The sequence below is a fragment of the Triticum aestivum genome, chromosome 4A (assembly GCF_018294505.1).
Source record: "Triticum aestivum cultivar Chinese Spring chromosome 4A, IWGSC CS RefSeq v2.1, whole genome shotgun sequence".
In the NCBI taxonomy this organism is placed as follows: domain Eukaryota; kingdom Viridiplantae; phylum Streptophyta; class Magnoliopsida; order Poales; family Poaceae; genus Triticum; species Triticum aestivum.
Genome location: NC_057803.1, coordinates 7,067,574 through 7,084,395, shown reverse-complemented (window position 1 = coordinate 7,084,395; position 16,822 = coordinate 7,067,574).

Sequence of the window (16,822 nt, the reverse complement as noted above, 5' to 3'; positions counted from 1 at the left end):
TCATCCAAACACTCCCTAATCAAGCCCGCTGCTCTCCAAGCTTTCCCCTCACTCACTATTCTCTGAATTACAAAGCCAACCGAGGGTGAATCCTCTTCGAACACAATGTTGTTTCGGTGTGTCCAAAGCTCCCACATTATAAGGATCATTAGCACCCGTAGATCCTTCTTGCGCAAGTGACTCCCCTCCTTGTCTCTGCACCAATCGACCAAAGTTGCCTCATCTGATGGGATCTAGTCCGGCTTTCACATAGCCAGACAAACTTTGTTCCACACATCCTTTGCAAAGACACACTGAAGCATGATGTGCAACATGCTTTCCTCCTCCTGATCACAAAACGGGCATCGGTCTTGGTGGTCCAAGCCTCTCTGTGCTAACCGGTCAGAGGTCTAGCATCTGTTGCGCAAAGCAAGCCAGGCGAAGAAACAACATCGCAACCACGAGAGCATTAAATGAAAAACAAAATAGGCAGACACATCCCTGCAATTTCCTAAATTTTTATTATATTAAATATAGCGGTGAAAAAATAAATGTTTGTATTCTAAATTTATTATCAGTCTATGCTTGTTGGAATATCGGACGGAAATAAAACGTTGCCATCTAGATATGTCATATCCAGCCGGGTTGCTTTCTTTCGAGTGCTTCTTTGAATCTCACTAAATACCTCAGAGTTTTAACCTCTGACGACTGTGATGTATGAAAAGAGTCAAGAATTGATACACGACGTGCCTATTTGTCGATGACGTACAAGATGTATCGACCGATGAAAGCATATGGAAAATAAATCAACAAGCGGTGGCTATTAGAAACAATAATAAATCATGACAACAATGGACAAAATACCTTACTTAACATGTTGCACGTTAAAATGTTGTTGTCTATCTCAGGCCGACTATCAAACAAAGTTGTCAACATATGGATAGTTTGCTTCAGATAGAAATTTTCATCTCGTGTTCAATCTAGCATCATAGATTGAGTAACTATTTAGAAACATGTTAATACTAATGATATTGAATGAAGAATTATGATAACTTACACGTTTAGAATGTATTTATGTTATTAGATAGTATATATGGTTTATATTATTAAGTACAAAAGTTTATGTAATTGGCCTTACACCATCATGCAATACCATATCATCTTTCATAAGGCATTCCAAATCGTTGTTTGATAACAAGGCATCTCCAATGTCCATGAACTTGGTTTTCTTGGGGGGAGACATGATTGATTCATGACCCTAATATCTCTAGGGGTACAAACATAGTCTTTGGTCACGATACAAAAATGAGCCAAATCAGTATACAAAATGAGGCAAAATAGTTCAATACAAAAAATAATATGGCAAAGGAAATACCCATAATAACATTGGAAAAATACCTTGTGCAATGACATTAGTATTTGCTTTTTTGGTTTGTTATGAGATAACACCATTGCACATCGTCATGTTGTTAAAAACATTGAAAACTTTCGTCCCCTTCCAACGACGTCGTCTCGGAACCCTTGTCGATGATTTTTTTTTCTTTTAAACATCGCCAGAATAGATCTCTATCTCCCCCATGTTCTAAAACAGTAATCAGATAAAAATGCACCTTGTATAACATACATATAAAGAATGACTAGTTGTATGCACCTCTTTTCGTGGTATTTCAATTCAGCCCGTCGTTAGTGTCTATGTGAGATGATATTTCTAAAATATCATTCGAATCAAGGGTCGCGCTATTCGTCACCCTGGGTGAGGAATAGTTATTCTTCACCCCCCTCTATTTTACCATCAATGCACCGTAATTTTAGGTTCCGTAAGTTTTGTCTTATTTTCGACGCAAAAAGGGACCGTAAGAAAATATATAATCGCCGTAAAAAATATTTTATGTTATGTAAAATTACAAACGTAAAAACATAGTCTAAAATACACATAAACTGCAAATTTTCTTGTGTTATGACCTATATTTTTATTTTCTTATGTCAAATTTTACGTAGTGAATCAATAGGAATGTAACTATTTGAATTCGAAACATAATTTAATTATGAAATGATCGTAAGATTACCTCGGGTGAAGAATAACTTATTCTGCACCCTGGGTGATGAATAGTAACACTATTCGAATCAATCACTTTTTATATCTGATGAACAAAAATTGGAACATATAAAAGTATAAGGAATATTTTATATTGCATTATATAAACATATATAATATATTTAAACAAAAGTCAGACTAAAACATTTTCTTATTTGCAATAAAAACCGGATAGTGATAATTACATATAAACATATAAAAATATACAAATGATATTTTATATTAATCTATACCAATATAAAAAGACCCAAATGGGCAAATCCAAACCATCTTGACCGTCAAATCATGTTATCTAGCGGTTCAAATTGCTCCAATGTTGAGCACCAAACACGTTTAACGCTCTAATTACCCACCACTGCCATTGGTTATAAACATGTTTTGACTCAACGCTATCCCTTGAAATCTGCCATGTAATTAATATCCTACCATTCTCACAAAAAAGTAATTGATATCTTACCAAATACCAACGTGCAACAGATATATCTTATCTAATATAACGTGCAACTAATATCCTACCTAATATAAACGTGCATTGCACGTACATTATTACTAGTAAACATTAGTGACACAAACCAAATATACACCTACCCAGCCTTATCCCCCCACTACCCTAAAAAAAACTTATCCTCCCACTCGTCCTCACTCTCTCCATCTCCCTCCCGACTCACTCTCCCTCCGTCTCTGCATCTCCTTCTCAATCCTCTCTCACTCTCTGACGTGGCGGCCACCAGCCTGCTCCATCGAGGCGGCATGAGGCGCAGAGGCGATGTGGCGGCCTCATTTGCAGAGGAAAACGATTGTCGATAGCGATTGGAGGCGAGACCAGAGGTGGCGGCGACGGATCCTGACCGATCTCGCCGGATCCGGTCATGGGCGACGGAGGCCAGGGGCTCCTGCGCGCGGCATGCTGATGCGGAGACGTGTGCGGGCTAGCGGTAGGCGGCAATGTGGCGCGGTCTCGTGCGACGGAGTTGCGGCTTGGCCCGCATGGCTGGTGGTCGCGCCGCGGACGCGGCTTGCCGGGCAGTGAACCACAACATGAGCCTTGAGCTGTTGCGGCTAGCACGCTGGTCGTGTAGTGGCTTCTGCAGGCAGCCAGCCTATGTGCAGGGTGGGAGGCGTTTGCCTGCAGGTGTTGTAACCCTAGCCTAGCCGCCTCCCGGCTCGCTCTCGGGCGAGTCCGGAGGCACCCCCATCGCACCTACCTCGACCCCCATGTTCGTCAACCCTCCTCGTCGCCGCCAGCGGTGGCCTCCCCGACCGGCTTGCCGGTGGCGGCGGGTCTGCCTGTGACGCCCGCTCTCTCCTCCCATCTATTCCCCATCTAGTTCCCTTCATATGGTCGGCCAGATCGGATGCGCCGCCATGCGGATGTCAGTGTTGCTGCTCACGGTCAGCTGGAGGTGGTTACGGCCTCGTTGTAGATGAGCCCCCCCTCCCCCCCCCCCCCCCCCCCCTCCCCCCGTGCTCCTGCTTCAGCCCGTACGGATAGCTGGGAGCGACTCCTATGGCTCTATGGCTGGACGGATGTTGTCCTTGGGATGCTCTACGCCTCTGCCTGGTCGATCTGTGGCCTGCCCACTATTCAGGATGATCGTGATGTTTGTGGCTGGTCAAAGGCAGCGGCGGCTTGTCAGATTCCGTCTGCGGTGATGCTTGGCCTGCTGCTGCGGCGAGTGAGACACGGACGCAGCTCCTCTGACGTACGGCGCACTCGCTGACGTGTGGACCCAGATCCACGCGTCAGTGGCCCAACGTCAGGTGGCCGTACGTCAGGGGATCCGGCTCCGTGAGACACATGTGCGGCATACACAAGGTATGCGATGGTGGTAGATTGGCGCGAGTGTGGCCCATGTATGCTTGGCTCTATGTGTGATGACAACAGACATGAGCCGTGCGACGGTTAGATGACGTGAGCGTCACATATGGTGGCGGACGACAAGTGATCAGGCCCAAGTCTTCCCTGCTAGTTCCACTAGCTAAATGCTCAACGTTGTATCCAGAACCATCGCCGGTGGACTTCGGTGAAGACGGGATGTGCCTCCCAGATGGCCCTGTATGGGTTCTTGGCGGCTCACACGACTTCATGTCTGTGGTCTATGCATTGTTAAAGACTTGAGGCTGCTGGATGGTCCCTACAGTGGGTTCTTGGCAGCGTTGATAACCTTGTTGATGCTAGCGGTGTTGCTCTGATCTGCCCTACATATACGTGGTATGTTCTGTTTGCGTGGTGATTCTCCACGTTAGGGATGTGAACATGTACGGTTGTTGAGGTGTGACGACATGGCTTGCAGTGGTTACTTCTTCATTGAAAGTGGGGGCGACAATACAGGGTGACTGAAGATTGGTGGTGCTTTTGAGCACATGGTCTCGAGCTCTGGAGTGAAAACTCTAGGTTTCACCTACATTGGTTGTACCTGACAATGGTGGTTTCTACATCATATCCTTGTTGAAGGCATTGTGTTGAGTTTGCTCAGACTTATTCTTCGGGGTGAAAACCCAAAATCCAGCCTCCGTGGGTGGATTTGGCGGTGACATCACTCACATGCTGTTCCCTTTTTGAAGGCATCGTTGTTGAAGCACTTTTCTTACAGTTTGGGTATTGTCATCGGTGGTGGTTGATGTTGATGATTGCAACTGCATGCCTGAGTTCGCTTCAACAAGACTTTTGGAGGTCGCTTTTTCTTTTTTCTTTTGTGTGTGCATTGGTGTTGGCTGTGTGCATCCTAATTGTGCAGAGGCAGGGTGTGTTCATCATGATTGTATTTCCTTGATGCAACATTATGAATCAATAAAATCCATCCTTTATCGAAAAAATGTATATGGTGGGATGCGAACTCGCCAGCGACCTACAAAGGCTATGATAGCTTTTCCTCGTCACCACCGACGATGGGCTCCTTGACTGGGGTGTCTACTACTTCCTTCGTTCCGAATTACTTGTCATGGGTATGGATGTATCTAGATGTATTTTAGTTCTAAATACATTCATTTTTGCGACGAGTAATTTGGAACGAAGGGAATATTTCCGCCGATCAAGAAGGTCGTGGCAAGTTGCGTACTCACGGCAAGTTGGCGATGCCCTCATAAAGAGACTTATTGCCATCAAAACCAACAGGGTACAACTTGCGTACTCACGCGTCTTCCACTGTCTAACTTGACTTTTTACCAATCCAAGTTATTTTAAGGCTTTATTGTTATGCACACATGACACGGTTTCTTCTTCCTACTATTCTAACTGTTCTTCCCAAAATCAGTTAAACCCAGCAAATTGCTCCATTATTTTCAGGAAAATGTTTTCAACAACATATATAAGATAAATTGAGATGAAAAATTAAAATGTAAATGCATGCTGCAAAATCACACACGTGTATATAAATTACCATTATTATTTTGTGTGGCCTTCATAAAAGATAGAAAAAAATGTAAATTCAGTTTAGCTTGATTGGTTACCTTGTTAAGCAAGATACACAGTGAGATTGATAAAATAATTTCTGTAACGGAAATTTTCGATCGATCGAGTGATCTAGGGCAATATAGCTATCTCAAGAAATTCCTTGTGATGCCATAAGCATCCGAGTTGTGGACGCCTGAGTCGCTGCAGATTGTCCTGCAGGCTGCACCCACCGACAATTGGGGTTGTGCTACCTCTGGAGAGGGCGACCCTCACCAGCGGCTTCTAATCTCTCTATTGATCGCAACTACTGATAGTTCTTCTTTGATTAACATACGATATCATAAAGACCTTTAAGACAAGGATATTGTATTAGCTTAAGCATAATATTTTTTACTGAAGATTTTTTTTCTGTTCTACGTACCTTCCTCGTAAAAGCAACCAACAACATTCTTAAATAATTGTGGGAGCACAAGCATATGCATTCCATGTCCCATGATCTTACTATCCTTCCTGCTTCAACACATGGCTGTGCTCCAAATGTACACACGACAGATTGATGTTGTATGCTTCACTGCTTATATTAATAATCATCTACGGACCCCCTTAATTTTCTAAATGAGCTTGTCTCGTTATCTACTTGGGCGAAGTAAATATGTCCGTTGTAGTCATTTAGAAAAGAATACCGACATAGTATAACTTCTGTGACTAAAATCACAAGTCCAGTGTCTGGAAAGAAGGTACCTGAAACATCTCAACAAGATTCCTGCAGCAGGAGCACCTTGCATGGCTTCAACAGCAGCCACCTATGCTTATTCTCTGTACTTCAGAAGCTCCTGTCACTGAAATATGCCACAGAAGATAGAACATACCATCGGGGACAAAATTTCTTGCATGGCAAAGTGCTATATCTTGGTACTTTTTAATAACAATTCGCACAGATAATGGGTATTTTTTTTTAATATTCATAGACATTGGTGATAGCAGATGGTTTTCGCTGTATTAATGTACGGTAAACCCACATGTCATTGAACTTAGTAATACCTTTCTAATTTGGGAAGGGGATGGCGGAAACATTTGTAGTCTGCAGTTGTTATATGTAGATGTATTCCCTACCCAAAAAAGGTGATTCATCGATCAAAAAGATAAACAATGAAATAAGAGAGTTCTACTTTGTGTAAAAGGAAAAGTGTGTCGCATAAAGAGAGGAACCAAAGTTTCCTCTCAAGGATAAAAAAACAGCAATCTATTTCTTCTTATATCTCTCCCATCAATCTATAGTATTTGCATGAACATGAATATTTCATATCAAAGTATTTCTACTTAGAAATTCATGGAGATTTGTACCACAGTTTTCTTGGACAGAAATCTAACAAACAATCCTCTCTCCACCCCTCCCTTGAAACCAATACAGGATTTCAGAATCAATCATAAGAAAAACTGTAGAGAACAAGATGGACGCTTTGTAGGTATGTTGCTTCAATAAAACTGCAGAGTAATGTTTACAGTCAGCATTGTGCGAATTATGTCCAACAAAAATAAGACCGGACTGCTACATGCACTTGCATGCGACCCAACTTGCTATTAATACGACTTTTCATATGGTTAGGGCTAAAAATGAGAGTCAATAACTAAATGGATTCAGAATTGGGATAGATTCAGGCCTGAAAAGGTTGTGGTCTGCCTAGATCATTTTCTATTAGAGGTTCCAACTCTACACATGCATTAGTTACCTCGCACTTGCTGATCATGTAGAATTTGATAAAGATAGTGTCCGTGTACAGTGTACTCTTGGGAGTCCTTGGCATCCATGGGCGCCACAAAAAAGCTGCATATATTAAAGAAAACAGTTTTGCTAAAACACATCTAGATGTGCCATAAGTATTGCACATCTAAATCCTATGTCATTGATCTTACACGAAGATTCGTGTGGGTATTTTCTGTTTTTTTTGGTCTGACTATATCTCATCTAGATGTGAGATAATATCCCACATCTAAGTATGACATCATCCTGTTTGTTTGTTTGTCTCGATTTTTTTAGAACAGTTCGATTTTTGTTGTCTGTGTGTTTCTCGTCAGCTCGCCCCTGTTCACGGGCCTGGGCCTCGATTCAGCTTGTGCTTCTTTGCTGACTTGTTTTTTTCTAACATGTGAGCGTCCGCAAAAAAGTCAGTATTTGTAGGCCTAATATAATGCGCTTCTGCTGCAGGTGTGTAGGCTGCCGATGTGGATGAGTCTGACACATCGCGGAGAAAAGAAACCCGTTAATGTAAAACCTCTGTCTGCCTGTCACTCTCACCTTTATGCTTTGTTCCTTTTCTATTAACACATGAGAATCAACTTGCATGCATCAATCAAGTGTTTGTTTGGCAAAGTTGAAGATGGAAAATATGACACACACGAAAATATTTGTGGACGAGGTGAATATGATTTTTGAAAATACACGATGAACATTGTATAAACACATGATGAAAAAATTATAAATGTGCGATGAATTTTTTTAAACCCGGTGAACATTTTAAGATTCACATGGTGGAGACAAAAAATCAAAAAAAAGAGGAAACACATACACACAGAAATATTTATGTATGATTATTTTTTAAGATACTTCATGAACATTTTACAAACACATCATGAACATTTTATAAAAAATGATGCTTTTTTTAAATGTGGTGAACATTATAAAAGACACAAGGTGGAGAAAAGAATCAAAAAAGAAAGAAAAAACACATGCACGCAAAAAATATTTATGGACGAGGTGATTTTTTTAAATACATGATGAAAAATTTGTAAATACATGATGCTTTTTTTAAACGTGACGAACATTTTAAAAGCCAGGCGATCGACAAAAAATCAAAAAAATGGAAAAACTAAAATTATCAAATTGCATGTCGAGGGTGGACATGCAACTTGGTCGGTTGAGTTTTGGGTCAAGTGTGAAAATGCACATGTGTCAGGGCAAGTTGTGTGTCTCCGGTGGACATGCAACTAGGTCGGTTGAGTTTTGGGTCAAGGGTTGACATGCAACTGGGTCGGTTGAGTTTCGGGTCAAGGGTGGACATGAAATTGGGACAATTACGAACGAGCCTAATTGCGACTCGAATGTGGACTAGCAACTGGGAAAACTATGAGCCCAATTACGAATCAAGAGTTGACTTCCAACTGGGATTAAATAAACTACGAGCCTAGTTGCGAGTCCAAGGTGGACCTACAACTTAGATTAAAAATAAAACACATGCCGAGCTGCGAGTCAAGGTGGGCTTGCAACTGGATAAAATAACTGCGAGCCTAGTTATGAATTGAGGGTGGACTTGCAACTGGGACAACTACACAAAATTACAATAGGAGTTGCAAGTCAAGGGTGGACTAGCAACTAAGAAAACTACAGAAAACTATGATACGAGTTGCGAGTCAAGGGTGGAGTTGCGATTGTGACAACAAAACTAGGGGCCCAGTTGTAAGTCGAGGATGGAATTGCAACTGGGACAACTACGAACCTACAAGGCCCGTTGCGAGTCAAGGGTGAACTTGCAACCAGGATGAAATAAATTATGGTCCTAGTTGCGAGTCAAGGGTGGACTTGCAACTGGGATAACTACATAAAACTGTGATGCCATTTGTGAGTCAAGGGTGGACATGCAACTAGGATAATAAAAAACTATGAGCCCAGCTACAAGTTAAGCGCGGACTTCTAACTGGGATGAAAAAGAGAACACATGCCTAGTTACAAGTAAAGGGTAGACTTGCAAATATGACAACTATGAGCCCACTTGCGAGTCGAGAGTGGACTTGCAACCATATTGCTTGCAACTAGGACAACTATGAAACAATGAGCCCAGTTGCGAGTGAAGGTTCGCCTTACAAATGGGTTGAAACCAACCATGGGCCCAGTTGCAAGTTAAAAGTAGACTTGCAACTGTGATGAAAAACAAAAACACGGGCTCAAGTTGCAAGTCGGTCATGGGCTTGCAACTCAGAAAACTATGATCTCAACTATGAGTCGAGGATGTAGTTGCAACTAGAACAACTACAAAACTTAAGGCCCAGTTACGAGTCAAGGATCGACTTGCTATTGGGATGAAAAAATGTAGGCCCAGTTGCAAGTCAAGGGAGGACCTTCAACTAGGATGTAAAACAAACACACATGTCAAGTTGCGAGCCAAGGGTGAGCTTGCAACTGGATGAAACAAACTACGTGCCTAATTACAAGTCGAGGGTGGACCTGTAACTGGGACAACCACACAAAACTACAATACAATTTGCGAGTCGAGGGTGGACTTGGAATGGAGACAAGTACACAGAACTACGATACAAGTTACAAGTCGAGGGTCGAATTGCAACTGGTATACAACAAAACTATGGGCCTAGTTGCAAGTCGAGGGTGGACTTGCAGTTGGGACAACTATGAGCCCAGTTGCGTGTCAAGGATGGACTTGCAACTGGGATGAAACAAACTATGAGTCTAGTAGTGAGTTAAGTATGGACTTGCAGCTCGGATAACTACAAAAAATCGTGTTACCATTTACGAGTCAAGGGTGGACTTGCAACTACGATAATAACAAACTACGAGTCTAGTTGTGAGTCGAGCGTGGACTTGCGACTGAGATGAAAAACAAAACACATTCCTAGATGTGAGTCGAGGGCAGACTTGTAATTGGGACAACTATGAACCCATTTTCATGTCGTGGGTGAACGTGTAACCTCCTAGTTGCGATTGACTTGCAATTCAGATGAAACAAATCATGGACCCGGTTGCGAGTCAAGGGATAACTTGCAATTGGGATGAAAATAAAATAAAATAAAAGCTCCAGTTGCGAGTTGACAATGGACTTGCAATTGGGACAACTACAAACTCAGTTGCGATTTGAGTGTGGACTTGCCAACTGGGAGAACTATGAAACTATAAGTCTAGTTGTGAGTCAAGAGTCAACTTGCAACTGGGATGAAACAAACTACGGGCCAAGTTGTGATTCAAAGGTGGACCTGCAACCAAGATGAAAAACAAAGCATAGGCTGAGTTGCGAGTCAAGTGTGGGCTTGCAACTGGAATGAAACAAACTACATGCCAAGTTGCGAGTCCAGGGTGAACTTGCAACTGAGACAACTACACAAAACTAATATACGAGTTGCGAGTTGAGGGTGGGCTCGCAACTAGAACAACTACACAAAACTACGACACGAGTTGCGACTCGAGGGTGGACTTGCAATTAGGACAACTACAAACTACGAGCCCAATTGCGAGCCATGGATGTACTTGCAACTGGGGTGAAAAACAAACCACAGGCTCCAGTTGCGAGTCGAGGGTTGGTATGCAACTCGGACAAGAACAAGCTTAATTGTGAGTCGACAGTGTACTTCCAAATAGGACAACTACAAAACTACGAGCCTAGTCGCAAGTCAAGGATCGAATTGCAACTGGGATGAAAACATTATGGGCTCAGTTGCCAGTCAAGTGTGGACTCGCAACTGGGCTGGAAAACAAAACACATGCTCCAGTCGCGAGTCGAGGGTGGGCTTTCAATTCAGACAACTACGAGCCCAGTTGCGAGTCAGTGGTGAACTTGCAATTGGAACAACTATGAAACTACGATCCCAGTTGCGAGTCAAGGATTATAAGGACAATAAAGCGTTCAGACGCTTCTCCCACCGATCTAAACTCTACACATTTCTACCCTTCATCTAGACAAAAAAGAACCCTATATCTGCTCCCATTGTATAAATGGCCCTCGTCTCGGGCAGACTCTACAAATTCTTCACCATGCCACACGCAGAACAAAAACAAACAAAAAAGAAACAACCCCCAACAACCGCATATATGGGCCCATGCGAAAAATAAAGACGAGACCATGCCAACACAAAAACAAACGGGAGAAGAGGACGTGTCACAAAAAAAGAACGAGTTGACACGAGCATGCATGAATGAGTTTGTGCGGACATTAAAGCAAACAAATCAGACGGTTATAGACTAAGATGAGACAAACTAAATCCCATCTAGATGAAATGTAGTCGTCCACAAAATCCCATCTAGTTCGGATCAAAGTAGCCAAAAAAAAGGAAATAAAAAGAATTATAGTCCTCCACAAAAAAGATGCACCCCACAAAATAAACCCAATACACAAAAACATGAAAACGGCCCACTAAAAAAGGTAATCCGGTCTCACTGGTTCACGATGGACGAATAGAAAAGATGACACAACGACAACAAACACGACTCAGAAGCACGCGTATCTAACGATATATGAGTTAGATGAGACATTTTTAACTCACATCTAGATGAGAATTAGCAAAACCTATCCGAAACAAGACTCCAGAACCCTACGAAAATAGCCCAACAAAAGATGTACGGGGGTACAAGCTCATAAGCAGACACCAAACGCACGGCATGACATGGGCCGCCCGGATAAAGCAACCTGTGAACAAGTTTTACGCAACATTTAAAGCAAACAGATGATAGAATGGAAAAGGTTCATGAATTTAAAATAGATAAATAAAAATGAAAAAGGGAAGAGAGAAAATAAAAATAAATGGGGAATAGAAAATATAAACAAAAAACATCCTGAAACACACGCAACTTATAAAAACAAATATGAAAATAGGAATAAACAAAATCGAAATGGACCCTAGATCACAATGCGAAAACGGGCCAACAAAAGATGCACTCAGGAATGGGCTGACAAGTGGACATTGGACGCACGAGGCGACATAGAACACACGCAACAAAACAACCCATTATCAAGATGAGAATTAGCAAATCAGTTAAATAAAGTAACTTGTCTCAAAAAAAGTTAAATAAAGTAACTGAATTTAAAACAAATTAATAAAAAAGGAAAAGAAAAAATAGAAATGGAAACAAGAAAATAAAAAATTAATGAATCTAAAAAGGTTCATGGTTTTAAAACAAAAAAACAAAAAAAAAACGTTTTGGTTAGAGGAAAAGGGAAATGAGAGTGAGAAGAAAGAATGGGAAACGGACTGATGGATGGCTCACGCGATTTTTTGTACAGAAACGAACGGATGCGTCTCTTCCGGTTACGCACATGTGCAACCCACATGAAAAACTGAATCAAAAGTGTGGCCCGACGGAGGACAAGCGAACAAACAAAGGGAATGCCGGTGCGCCGGCCGAACCGTTCGGCCGGATCGCACGCCACGCTGGCCCAGCGTCCACGAAAACACCCCCGAAAGCAAAACGTGTGTACGCGGTGGCTGCACACAACTTTCCCTCTTCTATCCTTATCCCTTATCTTTTCTTCTACCTTCAGCCGCGACTCCACAACCACGTTTCCTCTTTCCTCGTCGCTGCTCACGAACCAGTGCAAGCTCCTCACGCCGACGGCCGTCATCGTCGCTGCCGTTCCATCGCTCCTGCTCGCCGGCCACCCGTGCAGACCACGCTCATCCCTCGGCCGCCCCATGCTTCTGTCATAAGACTGCAGCTCACCCGCCAGCCGGTTCCAGCTCACGGCCACCATGGCCGCAACATCTCCCCGCGTCACCGCCTCCGCTCCTCGCCGTCGTTCATGGTCACAGCTAAGACAATAAGTTTGAAGCTTTTTTCAATTCCGGTTGTAGCTTTTGTAAACGCCGGTTGCAGCTTTTCGTCCGTCGTCCATGGCTTCGGGCTCCACGGTTGAAACTTTTTTCATGACCGTATGAAGCTTTTTTCGTTGCCAGATGAAGCTTTTCTGTCAGCGGTTGTAACCTTTTTTTTGGTTGTCATAGGTTTCTTGGTATATGAGTTAAATTTTTTTTCATAGCCGGTTGAAACTTTCACGTCAACGGTTGTAGCCGTTTTGCTCGTTGTAGCTGCAACCACATGATGATGATGCAACCTGACAGCGACGAGGATGTGTTTTTTTTTTTGCTACAAACACGTCATTTTTTGCTGCAACCGACAACCATAGAAGCTACATCCGATTAACATTTTTGCTACAATGGCGACGCCGATCGATTTTTTTTTGCTGCAACCGTTGTCTTCATTTGCTACGACTGACACGGGAAAATGCTACCACGGGGCATCTATGTTTTTTGCTGGAACCAATCATCGGTGAGGCGGAGCTGCATCCATGGCACTCCGGCGAGCGGCAGGGCCGGGGCAGCGAGCGGTCCGGGCGAGCTGAGTCCCGGAGCGCGGGGCGACCCCGACGGGCGGCCGGGGCGGCGAACGGTCTGGACGAGCTGAGTCGCGGAGCTGCATCCATGGCGATCCGACAGGCGGCCGAGGCGGCGAGCGGTCAGCTCCAACCGGCGGCCGGGGCGGCGAGCGGCCGGGGCGAGCTGAGTGCCGGAGCGTGGGGCGGCCCCGACGGGCGGTCGGTGCGGCGAGCGCTCAGGGAGACGAGGAAAAGGTAAAAAGAAATAACAGAGGAGCTTCAATCTGACGGTGTCGCACAGTAGATCGGGCGGCTGGGAGTGAACCGGCCGAAACATTCGGCCGGCGCACCGGCGCCCAGTGTTGCCCACAAACAAAAGGCCCGCAGGCGCTCCCCTCCCTACGCGAGACAAAGCGAACGGGATGCACAACGACGGCCTAATCAAACAATTTGCACGAATATCTCATCTCCTAATCGTGTGGTGCACAAGTTAGATGTGAGATAATTATTTCACATCTAGATGTGAAATAGTAAACTCGTTTTTTTTTCTTTCTATGCTTGATTGAGCCACTTAGATGTGCAATAATTAGGGCACATCTAGATGTGCCCTAGACATTTCCGAAAGGAAAATGAAGAGAGCAAAACTAAGATTATAATACCAGTGAGATAATATACATGGATTCACCATATATCTATAAAAACAAAGAATCTACGAGGAAAGAATGTGTGATGCTGCTAGGGGAACCTGCAAACTCAAATGTATGAGTTTCGCCAGCCTGTTCAGTGTCATCCTTGAATAGCATGAATTGAAAATCAATGGCCAAGCACAAAGCAAGAACGACTAAATAAACGTATAATGGAAGCCAAGGAAGCAAAGCCATGAAAAGGAGCATGGTCGGGCTGTCCGGAGAGTGGTGGTGAAGAAGGTATACCCCATGGACCATGCATAGTCCTAGTATCCTATATTCCGATCAGCTCCTGTCGTCAACCTGTCCGCAAAGACTGTAGCAAACTTCCTCATGCTTGGACAGATGCATTAGTATCCAGCCTCATGTTCTTCTCTGAAGGCAGCTATAGGGCGGATACTCAAATAATTGGAAATTCGGAAAACACGACTATTGGAAAGAATCCAAGATCCGCCTTCAAAAGAAGCAACACAACCACTGGAAATTCGTGCTAAAGGGAAAAATTCTGCTGTTATACAAACAATCGAATTGAATAACCAACGAAAATACCCATAGTCAAATAGAAGTGATGGATTCAGAAATTCCTCGCACATTCATCGGATCGATGCCGCTCCCAACTCGGACTTGGATACACGTAGGTATACGTTCTCATCAGTACTTGGGAAGTTGGGATCAGATTAGATCAGTTTCGTCTACTGCATCCAGCGCATGAATTTCTAGATTCTCTTCCTGTGGAACGTCTCTGTTAGAAGGGAGAGAGAGGAATTGGTGGAATTGTTATTGTATATTGCTTGAGCCTCGTAGGTATATATATAGGCAGTGGCGAACGCAGGAATAATTTCTAGGTGTGGCGGAGTGTATGAACAAAAAAACCATGTATAATTCAACTATGGAAGTGCTCACTAGAATACTCAATAAATATTACTTGGTGTTCAACAAATAAAACCGAAATCAAAACTTAACTATTGGCACTCTAAATACCTCAGCTGATGAAGATTACATGGATGATTGAGTGCCAAAAAAACCATTTATATTACCTAGACCGGCATAAAAATGACCTATAAAACATAAACACCAGAGATAAATCATGAATTAGTAACTAGTAGGATATAATGATAGAAACAACATTATGCAAGTGAAGATAGTTAGAAAGAATACATACCCATAATGAAGATTTACTCTCATTAAATAGAACGTGGCAATGGCATTCTTCTACCTTCACGTTGAAATTCTTTCTTAATTTCAGCAAGATCAAGTCCTTTAAATATCTCTCTCTCGATGTAGCACACCATTAAGTCATCAAGCCAACCATCGGACATCTTGCTGCGCAAATCAGTCTTGATGATCTTCATTGCTGAGAAGGCCCTTTCAACCGATGCCGTTGCCACCGGTAGAAGCAACCCCAACTCAATAAGGCGATAAACCAGAGGGAACATAATATTTCTTTCAAGTTCAAACATTTTCTTGGCTAGGCTTGCAAGATCATAACAAACTCTAAAGTCATCATGTCTTTTCATGTGGTTGATGAACAACTGGAGCTCGGTTTTCATACGCTTACGGTCATCACTGGAGAAATCTGCATCATAGATGTCTGTAAGCTTAGACACTTTGTCCAAATCAAACTTGGAAAATGAGTCTCTTGGGTCAAGACAAGCAAATCCACATAGCAGTTCTGAAGCCATGTCATTAAAGCGATGATCCAGCTCTGTGGTGATAGCATCTATCGCTGCATAGAAGGTATCAACACGAAAAAAATGTTCTTGAGTAACATTATTTCTCCCTCCTTTTCTTGATCGGCCGAATCTCGGTACAACTTCATCCATATTTGGAACCGGAATATCATTAACATTACAAAAGATCTTGACATCTTCAAAGAGTGGTTCCCAACCATGGTTCCTCAAGTTGGCCAAGGAAGACCTCACATCTGTAACCAAAGACATGGCTTGAACAATATTCTGATCCTTCCGTTGGAGGAGAAGTGACAACTGATTTGTAATGCGAAGGATTTGCAACATCAACTTCATGATGAACACAAAGCTAAAAGACTCCATTATCTGCACCAAACCTCCTGCCCTAGATGGATTACGCTCATCCTCATGCACAATAGCTAACACTTGTATAACTGCATCCCACATCGATTCTATACGAACTAGTGTTTTATAATGAGAGCCCCATCTTGTATCTCCTGGTCTAGCCAATGATGTTTCTTGGTTTTTCCCTCTTCCTGAGAAAATTTCTCCACTCTCTAACTTAGCCAACAGATTTATGCGTTGCTTATCAAGCAATATATCCTTCCTCTTGCAAGACGAACCAGCGGCGTTCACAATCAAGGCCACATATTCAAAGAAATCCTCAATGGAAGAACAGCATCTTGAGACAGCAACAACTACTAGCTGCAATCGGTGGGCGAAACAATGCATATAGAAAGCATATGGGTTTTCATCTCGGACAAGTTTTTGAACACTATTGAATTCTCCCCTCATATTAGATGCTCCATCATACCCTTGCCCTCGTAAATTTGCAATAAGCAGCCCATTCTTACCAAGAACCTCAACCAATGCTTTCTTTAGTGCTTCTG